Genomic DNA, 21,352 nt, shown 5'->3' with positions numbered 1-21,352 from the left:
AAATTTATATGTATATATGTATATATGTATAATCTTGATTATGATTTTTTATATTTTGTATATTCCTTCATGTTGATGAATGGTGTCAATAATTTTTTTTTTAATTTCTGAGTAATATCCTGTTGTATTTCATTTATTCTATTAGTGGACAAGTTCCTTATTTTCACTTTGGACAAATTTTCTTAATTTTTTTTGACCTACCTTTACCTTTTGACCTACCTTGTACAAATATTTTTGTCAGCATATTTTTGAGGGATAGTTTTAAGTTGCTGAGTTATAGGGTAGAGAAACAATATCTTTGGTAAATTTCCAAACTGTTGAATTTTCCAAAGTAATCTTAGCATTTTACATCATAAAATCAGCAACATAAATGAGTTCTGGTATATTGCCAACACTGTGTATGTGTGTTTTACTTTTTCACCTTTAGTTTGAACAGAGTGCCAATTTAAAAGATGGTTTTAGAAGAGATAGTTAAACTTACAAAATTTAAAAAACAGAAGAGACTCTGGATGTTCTGAACAGGAAGTTCTCCATGAGATAGACATCCTCCTTTTCCTCCTTGTCAGCTTCTGCTCTTTGGGTATCTTTTAAAAAATTGAATCACCATGAGATAGAGTTACAAAGCTGTCATGGTAAAGTTTCAGTCAGACAGTGTTCCAACACCTATTCCTCCACCAGTGCACATTCCCCACCACCACTGTACCCAGTTTCCATCCTGCGACCCATTTCCAGCCTGTCTCTATGATAGGCAGGCACTTCCCTTTCTCTCTCTCTCTCTCTCTCTCTCTCTCTCTCTCTCTCTCTCTCTCTCTCTCTCTCTCTCTCTCTCTCCCTCCCGCCCTCCACCCTCTCCTCTCTTTCCTTTTGGGCATGATGGTTTGCAATACAGATACTGAGATACTGAGAGGTTATCATGTTTATTCCCTCATCCACTTTCAGCATGCAGGTCTTATCCAGAGCAATCATTTCCAACTATCTTGCAAAAGCAACCTTTATTCTTTGCGTGTGGCAAATACCAAATAGTATGAACATTTTGGAAGATAGTTTTGCAGTTTCTTAAAGACTAAATGTAATCTAACCATTTGATCAAGTAATTGTTTTCTTGTATTGTATTTTGTAAATTGTATTAACTTGAATGGAGTTACAATATATATCAAGATATACATGCTTAAATATATATATAGCTAAATAAAATAAGCCAACATGAAAATAGAAATACATAATTATGACTATATAACAAAAAAGTCAAACTTATGGAGATATTGAAATGTTCAATAGTTGCCAAGAGGGCATGGAAAAGGAAGAATGTATAGTCAGAAGACAGAAGAATTTTATTTTATTTATTTTTAAGCACTTTTCCTTTATGTTTATTAATCAGGTAGCTTTTTAAAAAATTTTTATTAGTGAAAAACTAAGAGGTACAGTTGTAGACTTACAAATTTTTGTGCTTGAGTTTCAGTTATACAATGATCAAGTAAAAAAATATGGAACACTTCACGAATTTGCATGTCATCCTTGCACAGGGGCCATGTTAATCTTCTCTGTATCATTCCAATTTTGGGCTGGAGTGATAGCACAGAGGGTAGGACATTTGCCTTGCACGTGGCCAACATGGCCGACCCGAATTCGATTCTTCCGCCCCTCTCAGAGAGCCCAGCAAGCTACTGAGAGTATCTCGCCTGCACGGCAAAGCCTGGCAAGCTACCCTTGACATATTCGATATGCCAAACACAGTAACAACAAGTCTCACGATGGAGACGTTACTGGGCCTGCTCGAGCAAATCGATGAACAATGGGTGGACCATGACCATGACCATGTGCTGCCAAAGCGAGCACAAGACAGAAGAATTTTAGAACAGTAAAATTATTCTGTATGATTCCACAAGACCCCATACATGTCAAAATGCATCTGTCAGAATAGTCAACACCAGGCATGACCTCTAAAATAAACTGGGCTTGGAGTTAAAATGATTTGTTAATACAGATCTAACATTTTTAACAAAGGTATCAGGTTGTGTGGAGTGTTTTGACTTGGGGGGAATGTATGGAAGAAAAAGAGGGACTGGGGACTCTCAGGACTTTCTATTCAATTTTGTGTGAGCCTAAAACTGTTGTTAAAAATTAGGTATATTGAGGCCGGAGTGACAGCACAGCAAGTAGGGCATTTGCCTTGCATGCGGCCGAACCGGGTTCAATCCCCGGCATCCCATATGGACTCCTGAGCACTGCCAGGAATAATTCCTGAGTGCAAAGCCAGGAGTAACCCCTGAGCATTGCTAGGTGTGATCCAAAAAAGTAAAAAAAAAAATAGGCCTATTTAAGAGAGAGAGAGAGAGAAAGAGAGAGAGAGAGAGAGAGAGAGAGAAACTGAGGACATTGGTGATGGGAAATGTAGATTGGGTGTTGAAACAGTTTATGACTGAAACCAGATCATGAACAACTTTGTAACTGTATATCTAACAGTGATTCAATTAAGAAAAAGGTCTATTAAAAGAAAAAATAAATATTAATAGGTACACATTATCTATAGGCTGACTCGGGTTTGATTTCTCTGCCTCTCTCGGAGAGCCTGGCAAGCTACTGAGAGTATCTCACCCGCACAGCAAAGCCTGGCAAGCTACTCGTGACATATTTGATATACCAAACACAGTAATAGCAATCTCACGATGGAGACATTACTGGGCCCCCTCTAGCAAATTGATGAGCAACGGACAGGACGGTGACGGTGACAGTGACAGGTGCACATTATTTGAAAAAAACAATGAAAAAAAATATACTGGAAAAGTTAATCCAGATAAGGAAAAGATTCAAATAGAATGTAAAGTACGACTTTACAGCAGGAATTAAAGATGTTAAAAATAAATTCAAAGTAAAAAGATCAAGAGTTTTATAAGTATTATTTCATTAATAATACTTAGTGTTATTATGTTCTTTGTGTATTATGGATGGTCATCCTATATTAGCTATGTCTCTCTTCTCCCCGCCGTTTTTGGAGCAGGGTGCATTGGCACACCCAGCGATGCTTAGGGCTTACATCAGCCTCTATGCTCAGGGATTATTCTTGGAGGCCCTCACAGTGCTTTTTTAGGTGCTGGGCATCAAACACAGATCAGCAGTTTGCATGGTGATTCTCTCTGCTGCTGTATTCTCTCTCAAGCCCCGACATCTTAATTTTATAAGTCAAAGTTTTTTCATTTTTGAGACTTGTCATGGATGGCCTCACATTGTTCCTCCTTGAAATAATTAGTGAGTTTTTATCTCAGCCCCACTTTGTCCTTTCTCTTCTATACTCATGAGGAACGGTAACAGTGGAATAAAGGTAATTAACAACCCAACTAAGGCCTTATTTTTTTAACAAAAACAGTATGAAAAGGCAAATATATGACAAAAACAAAGTGATCTTGTGCCTTAAATGAGTCACATGAATAAATTCACTTTTAGGATCTAGCTGAATACAGTTGAAATATAATTTGATGGTTAAAGGTATTGGTTTTCCCAGCTTCTCAGAACCCCTCCCCCCTTTCTGGATATCTCCATTTCATTTGAGTCTCTGAGTTCTGCTCAGGAAAATCTGTTTTGTTTTGGGGCCACAGTTGGCAGCACTCAGGGCTTACTATTTTATGTATATTTCTGAGTATATTAAATTTTGCTACTGTCATTATTATTTACTGCCCTTAAATGTCCTTATATTTATTTTACCTCTTTAAATTTGATTTGATTTATTTCACCTATTATTTTGATATGCTAAGTTGGATACTTAATTTACCTAATGCTAGTCTTCCCTTTCGTCAAAAGAGAAGTTAGATTATTAATTTGCTTCGAAATGCCACTATTGCTGCATCATTAAATTTTGACTGATGCACCAAATAGGAAGGTAAAGCAATAAAATACAGTCAAGCGAAATTTATGAGATGGGAGCTAATTTGGTACTTGGAGAATGAATAAATGTGTTTTTAAATATTTTTGTCACTGATTAAAAGTTAATTGCATTCATAAAACATAAAATATATTTTATATAAAATTAGTTTTTAAGATAATTTAGTGTTGCTTTATGGTCTAGATTAAAACAGGCAACTGTTAAAATATTCCTTGTTTAAAAAAATGTATTCTCAGGGTCTTAATGGCTTTAAGGTAAGACACAACAATCTTCACTGACTCTCTTCTAAGGAAATATTTTTTAAATCATTCTCTTAGCAAATTATTGATCACAAGCAATATTAAATAAATTGTTGAGGGCTTGCTATGAGGTTGGCATGAAGGGTGGCTGGGAAAATTGGAGACAATACTGGAGAAAAGGTGTAATGGTGTGAGATTAGTTTTAGAACACTGAGTGCCTATAACAAATCATTGTGAACAAGTTTGTAAACCACAGTGTTTATATGAAGTGTAAGGTGAAACTTGAAAATATAAGTTAATTAATTTAAAAATATGTATTCTCTCTTTGAGGTATATTACTTATTCTAGAGCACTGTTTTTCATGTCTTTTTTTTCTGATGCTATCTTCCAACCTTTCTGTAGCCCTCCTGTTTCACTGCTTGGCCTACTAATCTCATACTGCACCCCCATTTTCTTGATTATTATCTGTGGCCCTTTGGAATATCTTGGGGGTCTACATGGGCTTATATGGTTCCCACTTGAAAATCACTGCTCTGTTATATGGCTCAAATTTAATAATTCAAATATCAGATGACTTTTACTTATATAAGTATCCTTCCTTGCGTATTTTTGTTTTTCTCTCTGACAATTATTTAAGTCCTTTTTTTTGAAAAAAAAATGAGCTTAAGACCTTGTTTTTATACTTGACTCATTCAGAAAGGATTGACTTTTGTTTCTGCCAGGTGTCCTAGTTAATTACTAACTCAGGAACTCTTGAGATGATTTTTTCAGCTGAGAAGTTTTGTGTAGCTCTATACAGAGTAAAAAATTCCAGCCTCAGTCATATTTGAGAGCAGCCTGGGGTGCCTTGAAATTCTGAAAAGTGGAGATTTTTGCTTTTATCTCCTAAGGCTATGATGTAACCTCAATGTTTCTGTGGAACACAGGTTTTTGTTGTTGTTTATAGTTTTTTACTAGCTATAGATCGAAGCAGTCCCAATCTTTTTGTGTTGTTCTTTAATTTAAATTCTTCTCTATGAGATCCTATCTTCTAGTCCCTGCCCAACTTAGTAGAACTTGACTCCTCTTTACCTTAATAGAATTGGTCCAATGATCACACTTTGTTGGAATGCCATTTGTCTATTAAGTTACATTGCAATAATAAATTCACCCTAAAATATGTGCATATTATTTCTTATGAATGTCTATCTTAAGGAGGTTAATGTAGAGTTCTTCTCTGTGGAATTACATCAGGACTCAGATTTACATAAGTTCTGGTATCTCAGATCATGGCTTTGGCATTTGCTAAAACAAGTAAAATAGAAAGTCACATGGGATGTTTCCCAGACTTAAACACTGAGGAGACTCACACATGTTCTAATCCATTACTAGGCATGTGGAAGTTTTCTGGACATTTAGGGAGGAGTTAAATAAAGTAGAATTTAATCATTATATACTATTGTCTCTGGGTAGCCACTTCATGTTACCTGATGCTTTGATTCCTTTGTCCTATGTTACCAGATTTAGTTTATAAACAGTAATCCATCTACTATTTATTTTTTCTAAGATACTATACTTAATGTAACATTTACAGAATGATAAATCATACCATTAGGAATAATTTGAAATCTTCAAACACATAATCTGTATTGGCAATCTTACTGGACCCAATTTGATGTTAAGTAACTGCACTGCACTGCACTGTCTGCACTGTCTTCCTGTTGTTCATCGATTTGCTCGAGTGGGCGCAGTAACGTCTCCATTATGTTGTTATTGTGTTTGGCATATTGAGTACATCATGGGTAGCTTGCCAGGCTTTGCCATGTGGGAAAGTTACTCTCAATAGCTTGCCGTGCTCTCCGAGAGGGTGGGGGAATCAAACCTGGCTCAGTCAGGTCGGCTGCATGCAAGGCAAACACCCTACCACTGTGCTATCGCTAACTAATAATAATAAAAAAAAACTATATGGCAACAAAAACTATATGGCAACAAAACTATATGGCAGTTGTCTCAGAAAGAAAAGCATAAAAATGTATCTCTAGGCAATTCTTTAATTGGGAAAGTTTGGACCTTTTTCTTGTGACACTTTACAGTTTATTTTCTCTGTAGGATACATTTGTCTTTTCTGAGATTGTTAATAATTTGTTGATTATTAATTTTCATAATTATTTTATTCAATTATTAAGCATCCTTTACAATAATGATATTTTAATCCTTATTTGCTTTAACAAAATTACTTTAGTGTCTTTCCGAATGCTCAGATCGAACCTCACTGAAGAATGAACTACAGAACCCAGATAATGCAGAACTTTGTGACCTTGAACTCTGTACTCAATGAGTCCTGGAACAGAGATCCTCTGCCTGCTTCCCCCAGTCTCCAGTGCCTCAGGGATCACACACATAAGCCACACCCTGCTGACACCATATAATTTTGTCATCGTCCACCCTTTAGAACTCACAGATGCTCCTCCCACACAAGAGTATAAAAGGAGGCTCCCAGAACCATGCCTCTGGACTCTGCGCCAGGCTGTGGGGTGGGTGAGAGCCCTCCCCACCCCTATGCACCCAGCCCCGGCAGCCGACCTCCACTGCTCAACCACCGCCATACTCCAGGCTGCTTTCTGAACTGTGTGGCCGCTTTGCGGCCGTGTGACACATCATAAGATACTTCCTACCCATTTATGCCTCTTGGAGAGCCCAGCAAGCTACTGAGAGTATCCCGTCTACATGGGCAGTGCCTGGCAAGCTTCCCAGGGCATATTTGACATGCCAAATGCAGTAACGACAATAGGTCTCATTCCCCTGACCCTGAAAGAGCCTCCAATCATTGGGAAAAGACGAGTAAGAAGAGGCTGCTAAAATCTCAGGGCTGGGAGGAGTAGAGACGTTACTGGTTGAGTCTCTACTGTTCGAGTGATTAGACGACTAATGGGATGACAGTGATACAGTGACATTGATACCTTAGAATAATTCAATCACCATAATAATCATGGTCATAGTTTACTACCAATTTAAGTAAAACATACTAAGTTTGATGGACAAGATATCATATGAATTTCTATAATTCAGAAAAGCATGTTTTGTCAAAAATGTTTTAATTTAGGTAGCACTGCAGTACTGTCCTTCCATTGTTCATGGATTTGCTCGCGCAGGTCCAGTAATGTCTCCATTGTGAGACTTGTTGTTACTGTGTTTGGCATATCGAATATGTCACAGGTAGCTTGCCAGGCTTTGCCATGTGGGCGAGATACTCTTGGTAGTTTGCTGAACTCCCCGAGAGCGGCGGAGGAATCAAACCCAGATCAGTCAGGTTGACCATGTGTAAGGCAAATGACCTACTGCTATACTATCGCTCCACCCCTTACATATTAAGTTATATCTCTTTAATATGATTGATAATTCTTCTGATATTTCTTCAGCAGCAATGATACTTTACTCTTACAGATTTTTATCTAATATTTCAGATCCTTTAGACTCGCAGGACTAGAAAATTTTGAAGTTTTTCATAAAACATACATCAAGGTTCTCTCTCAAGAAACAAGGAAACAAGAAGAATATTGGCTTTGGAAGTTAAATCTCAGTTGGTATTTAAGGTTCAAGAAACAGATGTTTACATCAGGAAGATATGACTAAGACCTGCTTTCTACACTTTGGAAGTCTTGTCATAGAATTAGCACTCCAAATTTCTTGACACATTTTCTCTTTTGGTTTCAGGACCAACATGTGCACCGGTATTTTTTTCTGTCTCACTGGTTGTTCTTCCTTAGTCTTCTTTACTGGAATTTCTTTATTTCTGTTTCCTTATTTCTGCTTCTAAACTGAAGTTACTTTAAACCTCATTTTTTTAAATTAGTGAAACACCATGAGATACAGTTATAGACTTACAAATTTTTCTGCTTGGGTTTCAGTTATAAAATGATCAAGTACCCACCCCTCCACCAGTGCCCATTTTCTACCACCACGGATCCCAGTATCCCTCCCACCTCCCATCCCCCCATCCCACCCTGCCTCTGTGGCAGGGCATTCCCTTTTGTTCTCTCTCTCTCCTTTTGGGTCCTGTGGTTTGCAAGAGAGGCATTGAGTGGCAATCATGTTTGGTCTATAGTCTACTTTCAGCATGCTTCTCCCATCCTGGGAGGATCCTCCCAACACCCTTTATTTGGTGCTCCCTTCTCTATATGAGCTCCCTTTTCCCCAGGCACGTGTGGCTGGCCTCCAAGCCATGGAGCAAAATTCCTGGTACTAATCTCGGCCACTCTTGGGTGTTAGTCTTCTATTTTGTTACTTTATGTTCCCCAGATGAATGCAATCTTTCTGTGTTTTTCCCGCTCTTTCTGACTCATTTTGTTTAACATGATACTTTTCATGTAGTACCACTTGTACTGGATGGCTACATGCAAAAATGTGGGTTCAGATCTCTGCCTAACACCATTTACAAAAGTAAGATCAAAGACCTCAACATCAGACTGGAATCCATGAAATTCAATGAAGACAAAGTTGGCAAAATCCTCCATAATATTGAAACTAATGGTATCTTCAAAGATGTCACGCCACTGGCCAAGCAAGTGAAAACAGAGATAGACAAATGGGACTATATTAAAATAAGAAGCTTCTGCACCTCAAAAGAAACAGTGACCAAAATACAAAGACAGTCTACAGAATGGGAAAGGATATTCACCGAATACACATCTGACAAGGGGTTGATATCAAGCATATTCAAGGTATTGGTTGAACTCCACAAGAAGAAAACACCCAACCCCATCAAAAAATGGGGTGATAAAACGAACAGAAATTTTTTATGATAATTCTTTTTTTTAATTGAATCACCATGAGATACAGTCACAAAACTTTCATGTTTGAATTTCAGTCCGAATATGATAGAACTCCCATCCCTCCACCAGTGCACATTTTCCACCACCAATGTCCCCAGTATCCCCATCCACCAACCCTTCCTACTGCTTCTGTGGTAATTTTCCCCATAATCTTTCTCTACTTTGGAGCATTATGATTTTGCAATATAGATACTGAGGGTCTATCACATTTGGTCCTTTATCGACTTTCAGCACACATGTCTCATCCTGAGTGATCCCTCTGACTATCATTAACTCAGGGATCCCCACTCTATTCCAGCAAATACTCCTCCAGTTCATAAGGAAGTTTTCCTACTATGGAGCAATATTCCAACGAACACAAACTTTTGCAAAGAAGAAATCCGAATGGCTAAAAGGCACATGAGAAAATGCTCTACATCATTAATCATCAGGGAGATGCAGATCAAAACAACAATGAGATATCATTTCACACCACAAAGATTGGCCCACATCCAAAAGAACAAAAGCAACCAGTGCTGGCGCAAATGTGGCGAGAAAGAGACCCTCCTTCACTGCTGGTGGGAATGCCAACTGGTTCAACCCTTTTGGAAAACAGTATGAATGATTCTCAAAAAATTAGAAATTGAGCTCCCATTTGACCCAGCAATACCACTCCTGGGAATATGTCCCAGAGAGGCAAAAAAAGTATAGTCGAAGTGATATCTGCACTTGTTTGTTCATTCCAGCACTCTTTACAATAGCCAGAATCTGGAAAAAACCTGAATGCCCGAGAACAGATGACTGGTTAAAGAAACTTTGGTACATCTACACAGTGGAGTACTATGTAGCGGTTAGAAAAGATACAGTCATAAACCTCATTCTTAGATTCCCTTCTCTTCTTTGTCCTCATTTGGCTTCACATGTATGCTGATGATTCTCACATTTTTATGTTCAGTCCTAAATTCTCCCCTGTGGATTACAGACTACAGACTATTAACCTAATAAACTATTCAAAATATGATATTGGATGACTGATGGGACACTAAACTTATCACATTCAAATCCAAAATCTTGATTGCTTCTCCTTCCCCAAATATGCATTTCCATTTGCCTACTGGACGGGCCTCAAGCTTTGAGTGCATCCTTCAAAATACATTCAAATCCAACCATTTACTACCTTTCTCTCTCTTTCTTCTCTCTCTCACATACATTTTTGTGCCATTTTCTGCTCTTTTAGACAGTACTGTAATTACCCACCTGAATCTGCAATATGTACCTATCCAACTTCCCTCTTCCTATATGTGCCTCCTTTTCAGTCAGTTCTCTACAATGCAGTTGGAGCAACCGTTTTAGGATACAAATCTGAACTTATAATTTTCTTGATCGAATGGAGACATAATTACCACATTACTTGAAAACTATCAAGTTCCTAATTATGCTTCTAAAACCTACTGCACCACTTATGATCAGACTATTGACTGCCCCTCCCTAATTATCCTGCTGTTTTCCTTATCCATAAAACTCCAATCATATTGGTTCCTATCCTATATATATGTTCATCAAAGAATATTTCTACTGCATGCACACTAGTCTCAGAGCTACTTAGCTGGCTTCTCTACTTCATTCAAATTTCTTTTTTTTTATTTATTTATTTATTGAATCACCGTGGGAAAGGTTACAAAGCTTTCAGGTTTAGGTCTCAGTCATGCAAATATCAAACACATTTCCCTTTACCAATACTTTTTTTTTACCATGAAGAACCCCAATAAAACACCACCCCCCACCCCTCCCAGTCCCTGTGGGGCAGATGAATTCTAGTTAACACTCTATCTGCTTTGATTAGATTCATTGTTTCAATAAAAGATTCACCACTATTATTTAGAGTTTACCCCCCCCCCAAATCAGACATGCTGAAAAAGCATTGTGACGTGATTTGCTTTCTACAGCTGGGTTCAAGAATTAAATGTAGGTTTTGGATTTCTGCTATTTTACTTATTGACCCTGGAAGTATTTCTACTGAAAGTCAGATAGTTAAGAAATTGGTTTCTGTGCTCTGGAGTCGTGGCCGTGCTGGAGAGCCGCTAGTGGGGGGCAACTGGTGGCCTCGGTAGGGCGTGAAGGACGGACCAAAACGCCCCCCTTTCCATGAGGTTTTAGTTGCCCCCAGTCCCCCGGCTCATACCTGCTGTCCACAAGGCTCCCATGCGGCCGCCATCTTTCTTTCCAGAGAGGAGAAGGCGACTGGGGCAACACCCTTTCCCCTCCGGACAGACATGATGGCCTGGATTAACGCATAGTCCTTTCACTTTTCTGCTCTAAGCTGCCGGGTTCTGCATTAAGTCCCTGTGCTTCTGGGGCTGTGGCCGTGCTGGAGAGCCGCTCGTGGGGGGCAACTGGTGGCCTCGGTAGGGCGTGAAGGACGGACCAAAACGCCCCCCTTTCCATGAGGTTTTAGTCGCCCCCAGTCCCCCGGCTCATACCTGCTGTCCACAAGGCTCCCATGTGGCCGCCACCTTTCTTTCCAGAGGGAAGAGGGCGGAAGAGACCAACACCCTTTCCCCTCCGGGCAGACATGATGGCCTGGATTAACGCATAGTCCTTTCACTTTTCTGCTCCAAGCTGCTGAGTTCTGCATTAAGTCCTTGTGCTTCTGGGGCTGTGGCCGTGCTGGAGAGCCGCTCGTGGGGGGAAACTGGTGACCTCGGTAGGGCGTGAAGGACGGACCGGAACATCCCCCTTCCCATGAGGTTTTAGTCGCCCCCGCTCCCCCGGCTCATGCCTGCTGTCCACAAGGCTCCCATGTGGCCGCCACCTTTCTTTCCAGAGAGGAGAGGGCGAATGGGGCAACACCCTTTCCCCTCCAGCAGATTTGATGGCCTGGATTAACGCATAGTCCTTTCACTTTTCTGCTCCAAGCTGTTGGGTTCTGCATTAAATCCTTGTGTTTCTGGGGCTGTGGCCGTGCTGGAGAGCTGCTCGTGGGGGGCAACTGGTGGCCTCGGTAGGGCGTGAAGGACGGACTGGAACGCCCCCCTTCCCATGAGGTTTTAGTCACCCCCACACCCCCGGCTCATACCTGCTGTCCACAAGGCTCCCATGTGGCCGCCATCTTTCTTTCCAGAGGGAGGAGGGCGGAAGGGACCAACACCCTTTCCCCTCTGGCAGGCTTGATGGCCTGGATTAATGCATAACCCGTTCACTTTTCTGCTCCAAGCTGCTGGGTTCTGCATTAAGTCCTTGTGCTTCTGGGGCTGTGGCCATGCTGGAGAGCCGCTCGTGGGGGGCAACTGGTGACCTCGGTAGGGCATGAAAGACGGACTGGGACGCCCCCCTTCCCATGAGGTTTTAGTCGCCCCCACACCCCCGGCTCATACCTGCTGTCCACAAGGCTCCCATGTGGCCGCCACCTTTCTTTCCAGAGGGAGGAGGGCGGAAGGGACTAACACCCTTTCCCCTCTGGCAGACTTGATGGCCTGGGTTAACACATAGCCCGTTCACTTTTCTGCTCCAAGCTGCTGGGTTATGCATTAAGTCCTTGTGTTTCTGGGGCTGTGGCCGTGCTCCAAGCTTAACTATGATTTTCAGAGAGAAACGTTAGGTGGTTTACTTCCCATGGATCACTTTGTATATAGAGAGATGTCGCGCGGCCGCATAAGCGGCCGCGCGGTTTTGAGGAAAAGTCCTAGTTCCCGCATACTCGAGCTGTGCTTGTAGAGGTTTCTGGTCACCGGGGTTCCATCTGGGGGAGGCGGGATGCGGTACCTATCCCATCTCGGACTTCCCGATGATCTCGGCTCTTTTTGGAAACTTTATTTATTTATTTATTTTTTCCCTTCGGGATCTGTGGATCCTGCCCTCCATGTAGTCCTTCTCTTCAGCTGAATGCTCTCATGCAAATTTCTGTTAAAACATCCTTTCAGACACTCCTTTACTGTCCAGTCAAACCAAAGTAGCATCTCCTTACTCTTGGTTTCTTCTTGTGCTAATTTTTTCCTTCATGAACTATGAAGTATTTTATTTTCAGAATAATAAATGACAATAATTATTTTTGTCTGACTAATTTATGGGCATATATATTTTATTACTATTCTCTCTCACTTGGAATACAAGGTTTATGAGAGCAAGAGTTTTATCTGACTTTCTTTGAGTCATTATTGTATCACTAACACCCAGGCATTCCATGATTTCTACTCCTAGAACATATTAATATTTTGAAATATAAGTTTGTTTTCCAGTTCTTTAAATTTAGTTGCTGTGAGTTCACCCCTCAGAAGTGGTTTCCTCTTTAGTGTACCTGAAAACCCAGAGGTCTGACCTTGCAAGGTTACCTGTGAACATGGTAATTTATGAATGCAATGGATGGGGAGCTTCTCAGAAAGTCATCTTGTCAGGATAACTCTCTGTATTGTGTGTGGTTGTAAATAATTGCAATTAAAAAACCCAATGGTTGCCTTCCTAAAAACATTGGGTAATGAAGGATAGGAAAATGACATCATCAGGGGTCAGGAAGGGCCCCATTTCTAGCATGATGGTGGAGAGAGTACAAGTTCACAGTGAGACTGCCTGGGTTCAAATCCTCTACTACTCTTCACCTATGCAATTTGGAGGAAATTATCTAATTTCTCTATGACTTGTTTTCCTTACCTACAGCACATAGGTTTTATTTTTTGCAAAGAATATAGTTGGAGAAAAGAATAAAATTAGACTCTTCTGCATTCTGCTCTCATCACTAACTTTGAATTATTTGTTTAATCTGGGAGAAATTTTAAGTGGAAGCAAGACTTGACATCTATCTAGTAAGAAGAGCACAAATACTCCGAAAATATAAAATGGCTGGAAGAATGCTAAAGGAGGAGAGGACAGGAGAGGAAATACAGGGTTAAAGTGTTTGCCTTACACATGGAGAATATGGGTTTAATTCTGGGTGAGCACTTACTAAGTGTGCCTCCCCCCCCATAAAAAAACTCAACTCTGAATATTGAAGTAAATGCAGGAGCTTCCTACACAGTCATGATCTTTTGGCTACATAAAGTGTGAGTTCTAGATTCTAGTTGTAGGCTTGGACTAATATCAGAAAACAGGAATTGATTGGAAGTAATTTTTAAAAAGATTGTCAATTGAAATCAAAGAAAGCAAATAAATTAGAACAACAGTTTATTAAATAATTGAAGTAAAAATTCAAACCCAAGAACTGTATGACAGAATTTACTCTGAGAGAGCTGCTACATCAGTTATAAGTTTGAGCAGGATTTCAGACCTGAAGAAAGGAAAGGAACCACCAGTCACCAGGTCCAACAACATAATGATCAAAACAGAGCAGTGAGTTCCAGAGGGTTTCTAATTTTTGATTGTAGAATTTAAAGTACCCTCCTTTCCCAAGTAATATTGTTTTTATTCTTACTGTGAGGGAGACATTTGGGTTATTAGACTAGACTGTCTCTACTTATAAGATTCTTTAGTATTCTGGGGTCTTCATTGTGTGATCTTTCTATAACTTCCAGTTGGTCATGGGAGCTGATTTCTTGCTTCACTTCTTCGAAGGCATAAGGATTTTGCCTCCACGACATCTTTAGTGAATAGGGGAAGCTTAACTTGACTTAAATCTATGCAGGGACCCAAAATGACTCCTCAGTCCTCAGAGTACACAGGCAATGCAAATCTCTGATTTCAACAGCTTTAAGTCCTGGCTGCCCTATATAAAAGTTTTGTGGACGGACTGTTTAAAAGAAAACACAAGATTCTTTCCTTTTACTGCTGCAGCTATGACCAAGGAAGTTCATTCATTATGCATTTCAAGGCCAAAAGGAAGGAAGAGACTATGAAAGAAATCATCTGGAGTTCAGAGAGATAGTGAACAGGTTAATGTGCTTTTCTTCTACCTGACTTACCCAGGTTCAATACCAGCATTGCATGTGACCCCCAAACATTACCAGAAATGGCTCTATGCCCAGGAGTGATCCCTGAACACTATCAGGTATCGCCCCCAAACAAAACAAAGGAACCTCCATTAATTAATTAAGCATAGCCTCCTTAATTCCAGAGACCAGGTATTTAACAAAGCTGCCTAGCTAAATAAAGTGCAAAAGCTATATAATTTTTAATTTTTTTAAAATTTATTTGTTTATTGGCCACACCTGGCAGTGTTCAGGGCCTACTGGCTTGTACTCAGGGATCACTCCTGGCGGGGCTCAGAGGACCATAGAGGATGCCTTGGATCAAACCTGGCTTGGCCACGTGCAAGGCAAGCACCTTACCTGCTGTACTATCGCTTGAGCCCCAACATATGAAAATCTATTTTTTGCCCACTTACCATATGCCATGCACCTTTCAAAGTGTTCAACGTGTTTTAATTCATTTAATCCTCACAATGACTCTGTGAACTATAGTCTGATGATTATGACAACTTTACAGAAGACAGTGAAGCAGTCCATAATGAGGATAGTACTGTTGAAAGTGATGGAGCAAGAAAGCAAGTTAGGGCAGCGTGACTCTGTTGCATGGCAACTCAAAAAAGCTATCATATTGTCTAGGGAATATTTAAAGCATACGAATCTTATGTATATATTGGTCACCAGTACTATTCTTAAAATCACAAATGAATCTTGCTGATGTATAGAAAAGATATATTTGTCTTTTACTTATTTTTTATTGGGGTTTTGGAGGATTTATCTGGTGGTGCTTAGAGACTACTTTCTCTGTGCTCAGAAGTTGCTCGTGACATTGCCTGGGGGATCTTGCGGTGCCAGAAATGGAACTGAGATCAGCTGTATGCAAGGCAAGTGCCAAAACCCTTGTACTATCTCTCTAACCTTCTATTTATCTTTTTATAGGCATATATGGATGAGTGAGAAGTACTGGACTACATAGAGCTTATCCATAAAAACCATATAAAGCTTCACACACAACTATGTAATTGGCAGAAAATTTACCCACATTCTATTGGTTCACTCCTGTGGGCTGCATTGTTTTAGACAGTTGCCTGACTTTTTGAACAATGTAGTTGTGTTCTTTTGTTTTTTTTTTCAGCAGTTGTAGGAAGGCCCATTGTCTCTATTCTTCAACTCCAAGTGAGTTCTCGAAGGACTAAAAATGGAACAGCCAATCCTCTTTAACTCTTGTTGCTGTATGTGTGAATTTTAATAACTACTTTCTGAAGTCAAGTTCCTCTGTCAAGTAGAAACATAATAATAGCAGGTAAGAGAATATTATTAAAGGAAAACCATTGCCTGGAGGAATAACTTTACTCAGGGCTGACTCCTTGTTCTTCTAAGGCTGGTTGGCAAGTGGGATTAGAGGATAGTATGTCCTTGGTCATTGAGCTAGAGAAGGATAGTCTGGTTAGACTTAGTGACTGTAAAGAGACAGAGGAGACTTTAAGCTAAGTTTTAAGCCTTGTTAAGTAGAAACTTATTTAAGGGCATTTGACTAACTTCTTAGCCTTAACCCAGGATACATTTTACTATGCTTTGAAAATGGAATAGGGCTCCCTCACCCTCTTAGATTTTAAGATTCATGTGTGGGGTAGGTGTGGTTGACTGAGTTTTAGAGGCAGATGGAATCTGATTTTATGTAGAAGCTGTATGACTCTTGGATCATTACTCATTTCTTGTTTGTAAAATGGAATTTGTAATAATATGCAAAAAGGAAGCAAACTGTCCAGACTACAATATGCCTAAAGGTTAATCAATAAATGGTAGCTATTATTACTAACTCTAATATTTAACAATCTCAGGATCCTTACATTTAATTTAACACCTAGACAATGTTCTAAATTATCTTTTTGCTTGGATCCATATTTCCGGGCAAATAGATTTCTTGGTAAGTGGCTCTCAGTTGGACGGCTAATGAAACCATCATAAACGTCTCAGAGAGTGTAGGAAATACTACAGCAGAAGCTAGCCTTTCATACTGGGGTAATGTATACTCTTCTCCCAGAAAGAGTTTGTGTCGCTTAAGCATCTCCTCTGTCAATGTGTCTTTGAAGTTGCTTCAATTCCCTGTTTATCATTTTCTTCTTCAGTAAAATTAGAGTGCCAGCTAATCTTCAAATTCCCTTCTAGCTCAAACCTCCCACTAGTTTACTAACGAGGTAGGGGTGGCATGGTTCAGAAACCCTGGGCTTTGGAACAACAAACTTCAATAATACAATTGCCCAAAGCAGCAATCTCCTTCCTATCAGCTGTTCTAGGAGTTAGGAGAAGACTGTAAGTCTGAAGAACTGAGTATTACTGTAAAACCACAAAGCTTTGTTGTACAAGAAAGGTATAAATTACCTACAAATTCGAGGAATTAATTGGCTGCAAAGCGCCTGTGGACTAAAAACATCTCCCAACATTAGGAAAGCAGCTTGGCTTCTGAACTACAGTACATGCCCATGTGCAATGACCCATTCATGTTTGTTGTAAGATACACCTATTAAATGTGTGCGTTTATTCTCGGGGGTGAGGTGGGGGGCTTTCACATTTCTGGGGCATAAACTGGCAATGAAATGGCAATAAGTATTCTTCACCCATGCAAATTGGACCATATGACATCTTTCACACTGTGCCAAATCTTGCATTTAGAAACTCAGAAAATATTACTAACCTACTAAAAAAAAACTTCAATGTACTTCATAAATGTCCTTTTTTACACTGTTAAGAAGGAAAGAAGAACAACAAAAAGACCTGAGACCTGAGATTCTTGAAGATAGAAACTATTTTATCCATCTTTCCCCTCCAGTTCTTTGCATAAGCACCAGGGTGACTGGTACAATATCTGGCATATAAGGGAACTGTTATTATTCTTATGCACTGAAGCTTTAGGATATGACATTTCTACTAGAAACTTAACAATGATGATGGTCACTCCATTAAATCTAGACAGGTCACCATAAGCATTTTTGGCTTTAGGACAAAATACAGACTTTTAGAGTATTGCTTAAAAGCATAAAGAAAAGTGAGATTTTTAAAACTATGATTTATTCCATTTATTTCAACAATCATTTTTTTGTATTGTGGGAACAGAGAATAAAGTCATGAACAAGGCAAAATAATATTAAAGTATAGAATTCTAAATTTTTTTAACGAAATCACCATGAATTTAAAAATTACAATCATTCATGATTTAGAACAAAAATTTTAAAGTAAAAAAAATACTGTATGGACTTTCAGAATTATCACATGAAATTTAAAGTGCCTCCTCATCCCTAAAATAGGGTAATTACCCAAGACAATTTTTGAGCATCTGCTTAGCCTGAACTACTAGGAGAAATAAAATCAGGACAAGGTCCCCACACATAACTGAGTGATTCATGTGCAAAACGCCCTCTCTGATTCATAACACAGGAGGAAATCATCCTGTCATTCCCAGAAGCCTGCAGAGCCAGCCTCATTTGGCAGAGACTCTGGGGGCTCCCAGCTTCCGGGCATGGGGTTTGGCTGCAGTCTGATTGCTCGGTAATGACCAAATTGGTGGGGAATATAGCTGAGTAGCAGCAGTTGACAAGGCGCGGAGGTACTGAGGGTAATTAGAGATTCATCACAATCCCATAGTTTGTATCATGGCTCGGGGTCCTAATGGGGTCATTGCACATGGCAAACTTAGGGAACTGTGTCTGAAAGGATAATGCCATCGAGGAGAGACTGAGAGAACCAAGTGGGCAGAGAGAAAAACCACAGTGGGCCAGGGGACAGATCCACAGCCAGGGACTGGCGACAGCCGGATATGGGGTAGTGGGCCCCTGCAGGCTCTAGGGAAGGGAGCAAAACACGAACGGCTGAACTGGCTTCCCCACTGCTGTCGCTGCCATTTCCAATTAACCCCCTGCCCAAGGGTTTCCAAGTCCTGGCATGTCAGGACCTGGCCCAATTTCAAAAGGTAGTTGGGGCCTGACATGGGGTAGCCTGCTTTGGATTTTGCAGGGGAAGGACACTGAAAATAAACAAAACCGTTGCCATCCGCTATCACCATCATTTCCTAAGAGAAAGGGGATTCTTACGTTGAATAAAGCCAAAAGAACATAATCTCAGGATAAATGACAGTCACATAAATTTAATTAATTTAACTCACCAAGTTGTGGTTATTTCCTTCATTACCCTGAAGAGTTATGAAAAGTCTCTCACAGGCAGACTCTAGGTTTCTCTCCAGAGTGTTCACAATGGCAAAACCCAGGGAAAAGTTTTGTAAAGAATATTCATGAGGAGAAAAATAACACTACTGACTTTATGAACTCTATGAGCTTTGTGAAGAAAAGGCCTTACAAAGATTTCTTTACAAGGAACTTTACGAAAAAATAAGGGGGGGCCCTCCCCACCTTCACTCTACTTTCTTTTTAGTCTCCAGTAAAAGGAAAATCAAGTAAAGAAATAAAAGGAGAAAAGAGAAACCATAATAAAAAGGAAAAGATAATTTTACATAGTAAATCATTTCATGAGGAGGGCATTCAAAGTTTTGTTATAAAGATATTCCATATACTAGGAGAGAATATTTGTCCACCATTTATCTTATAGTCAATACCCTATATATATAATAAAATTTATATATAAATATATTATAATTAATAATATAACATGCTATGATATATAAAGATAAATCAACAAATACCATCAGGAAATGATGAGAAGAGATGAAGAGAAACTTTCTCAAAAAAGACTTACAGACAGATTGCATATTAAAAAAATTCTCTGTATTATTTATATCAAGGAAATGCAAATAAAAACAATGAGGTATAGTACACTGTGATACTGGCACACCTCACAAAAAACTAAGACAATCAGTGTTGGTATGGGTGTGGGGGAACAGGCACCCTCATTCACTGCTGGTGGGAATATGGATTTGTCTAGCCTTTGTAGAATACCTCTCAAAAAACTAGGAATTGATCTTGCATATCACCCATCAATTCTACATTTTGGCATCTCCCTCAAGAGCCTAAAACCTTTATTAAGAAAAAGACATTTTTCACTTCTCTGTTCATCACAGAAGTATTCACATGCCCAAATCTGGGAACAACCCAAGTGTCCAAGAACAGATGACTGGACAAAGAGACTACGGTATATATGCAGACATAATGGAATACTACTTGGCTTTAAGAAAAGACACATTCATGCAATTTGCTGTACTTGAATGAATCTGGAGAGTATCAAGAGGAGAGAAGTTAATCAGAAGAGCAACACAGAATGATTTCTTTCGCATGTGGGCTATAAAGAAACATAGTAGGCAAATATTAAATTCCCAAAGGCAACAAAAATTGAGAATTGCTCTTTAGTAGGAAGTTTACCAGAGAGAGAAGATAGAAGGGCACAGAGCAATGGTGGAGGGAAGCGGACAACAGTGGAGGGTGTGATACTGGAATGTTATATGTGTGAAAATCTATAGCGGGGCTGGATCGATAGCACAGCAGGTAGGGCGTTTGCCTTGCATGCGGCTAACCTGGGTTTGATTCCCAGCATCTGATGTGGTTCCCTGAGTACTGCCAGGGGTAATTCCTGAGTGCAGAGCCAGGAGTGACCCCTGTGCATCGCCAGGTGTGACCCAAAAAGAAAAAAAGAAAATATATAGACAATTTTGTAAACCATGATGCCTAAAATTAAAATTTAAAAATAATAATAAAAGTATTCCATTGACTTGAAATAGGATCTTTGACTCTATCTTTATTCCATGTGGCATACAAATTTATCTGTACAGCTCTTTCATTTATAGGGAATTGTATATTTATAATCTTTTTTAATTCTCCAAAGTAGTCCCTGTAGAAGTAATTGTTGCATTACCTGTTTGAAGGATGAGGCTATTGAGGGCAAGGATTTTGTAGATTTGCACATTCAGCTCATTGCGGAGCCAGAATTCAGCCCCAGGATTTTGGATTTCAAAAATCCGTTCCCTCTCTCCTCCATGTGCTAAGGAGGCACCTAATAATTTTGCCATGCTTAGTCAATTTTAGTCTATGGAACACAGTGATCCCACTTTGAAAATCTTGTATCAAATCAAACCTTCAACCAGAGGAGATCTGAAACGAAAAACTATGTTCTTAGTTCCCAGCCACTCTTAATATGAATGTGGGTCTTCTCAAACCTGGCTGATTTCAAATCACACATTGTTATTTGAAGTCAACTACACTGCAGTGAGGTATTACACAAAAGAGAAAAGCAGAAAGTATTTAGCTAACAAAAAAGTGGTCAGTACTCACTTATAGCTTTTTGTGTTCATATATATATTTTAAACACCACTTTTTAACTTCTTTCTGCCCTTTTAACTAATTAAACTTTATACTTATTTTTGATTTATTTTTATAGTTGTTTTAAATAAACAATAATTTGTTATATTTAATATTCCAACACTATTCTCACTACCATTACACCTACTCACACCATATTTCGAATGTTTCTACCCTGACCTCCAAAACCTGCCCCCAAAGCAGGATCTAGTTTATTTTGTAGTTCTTCTTATGAATAATACACTAAAAATGATCC

At 39.4% G+C, this 21,352-nt stretch overlaps 1 pseudogene; it reads right to left on the bottom strand.

Annotated features, from left to right (window-relative positions):
* Window positions 1-1,478: 1,478 nt before the first annotated feature.
* On the bottom strand, window positions 1,479-1,577 carry LOC130030819 (uncharacterized; annotated as a pseudogene).
* Between the last annotated feature and the right edge of the window lie 19,775 nt (window positions 1,578-21,352).

Source organism: Sorex fumeus, unplaced genomic scaffold (genome assembly GCF_029834395.1).
Source record: "Sorex fumeus unplaced genomic scaffold, SorFum_2.1 ptg000044l, whole genome shotgun sequence".
Taxonomy (NCBI): domain Eukaryota; kingdom Metazoa; phylum Chordata; class Mammalia; order Eulipotyphla; family Soricidae; genus Sorex; species Sorex fumeus.
Note: the sequence above shows the minus strand (reverse complement) of the source record. Positions and strands in the feature narration are given on the sequence as shown.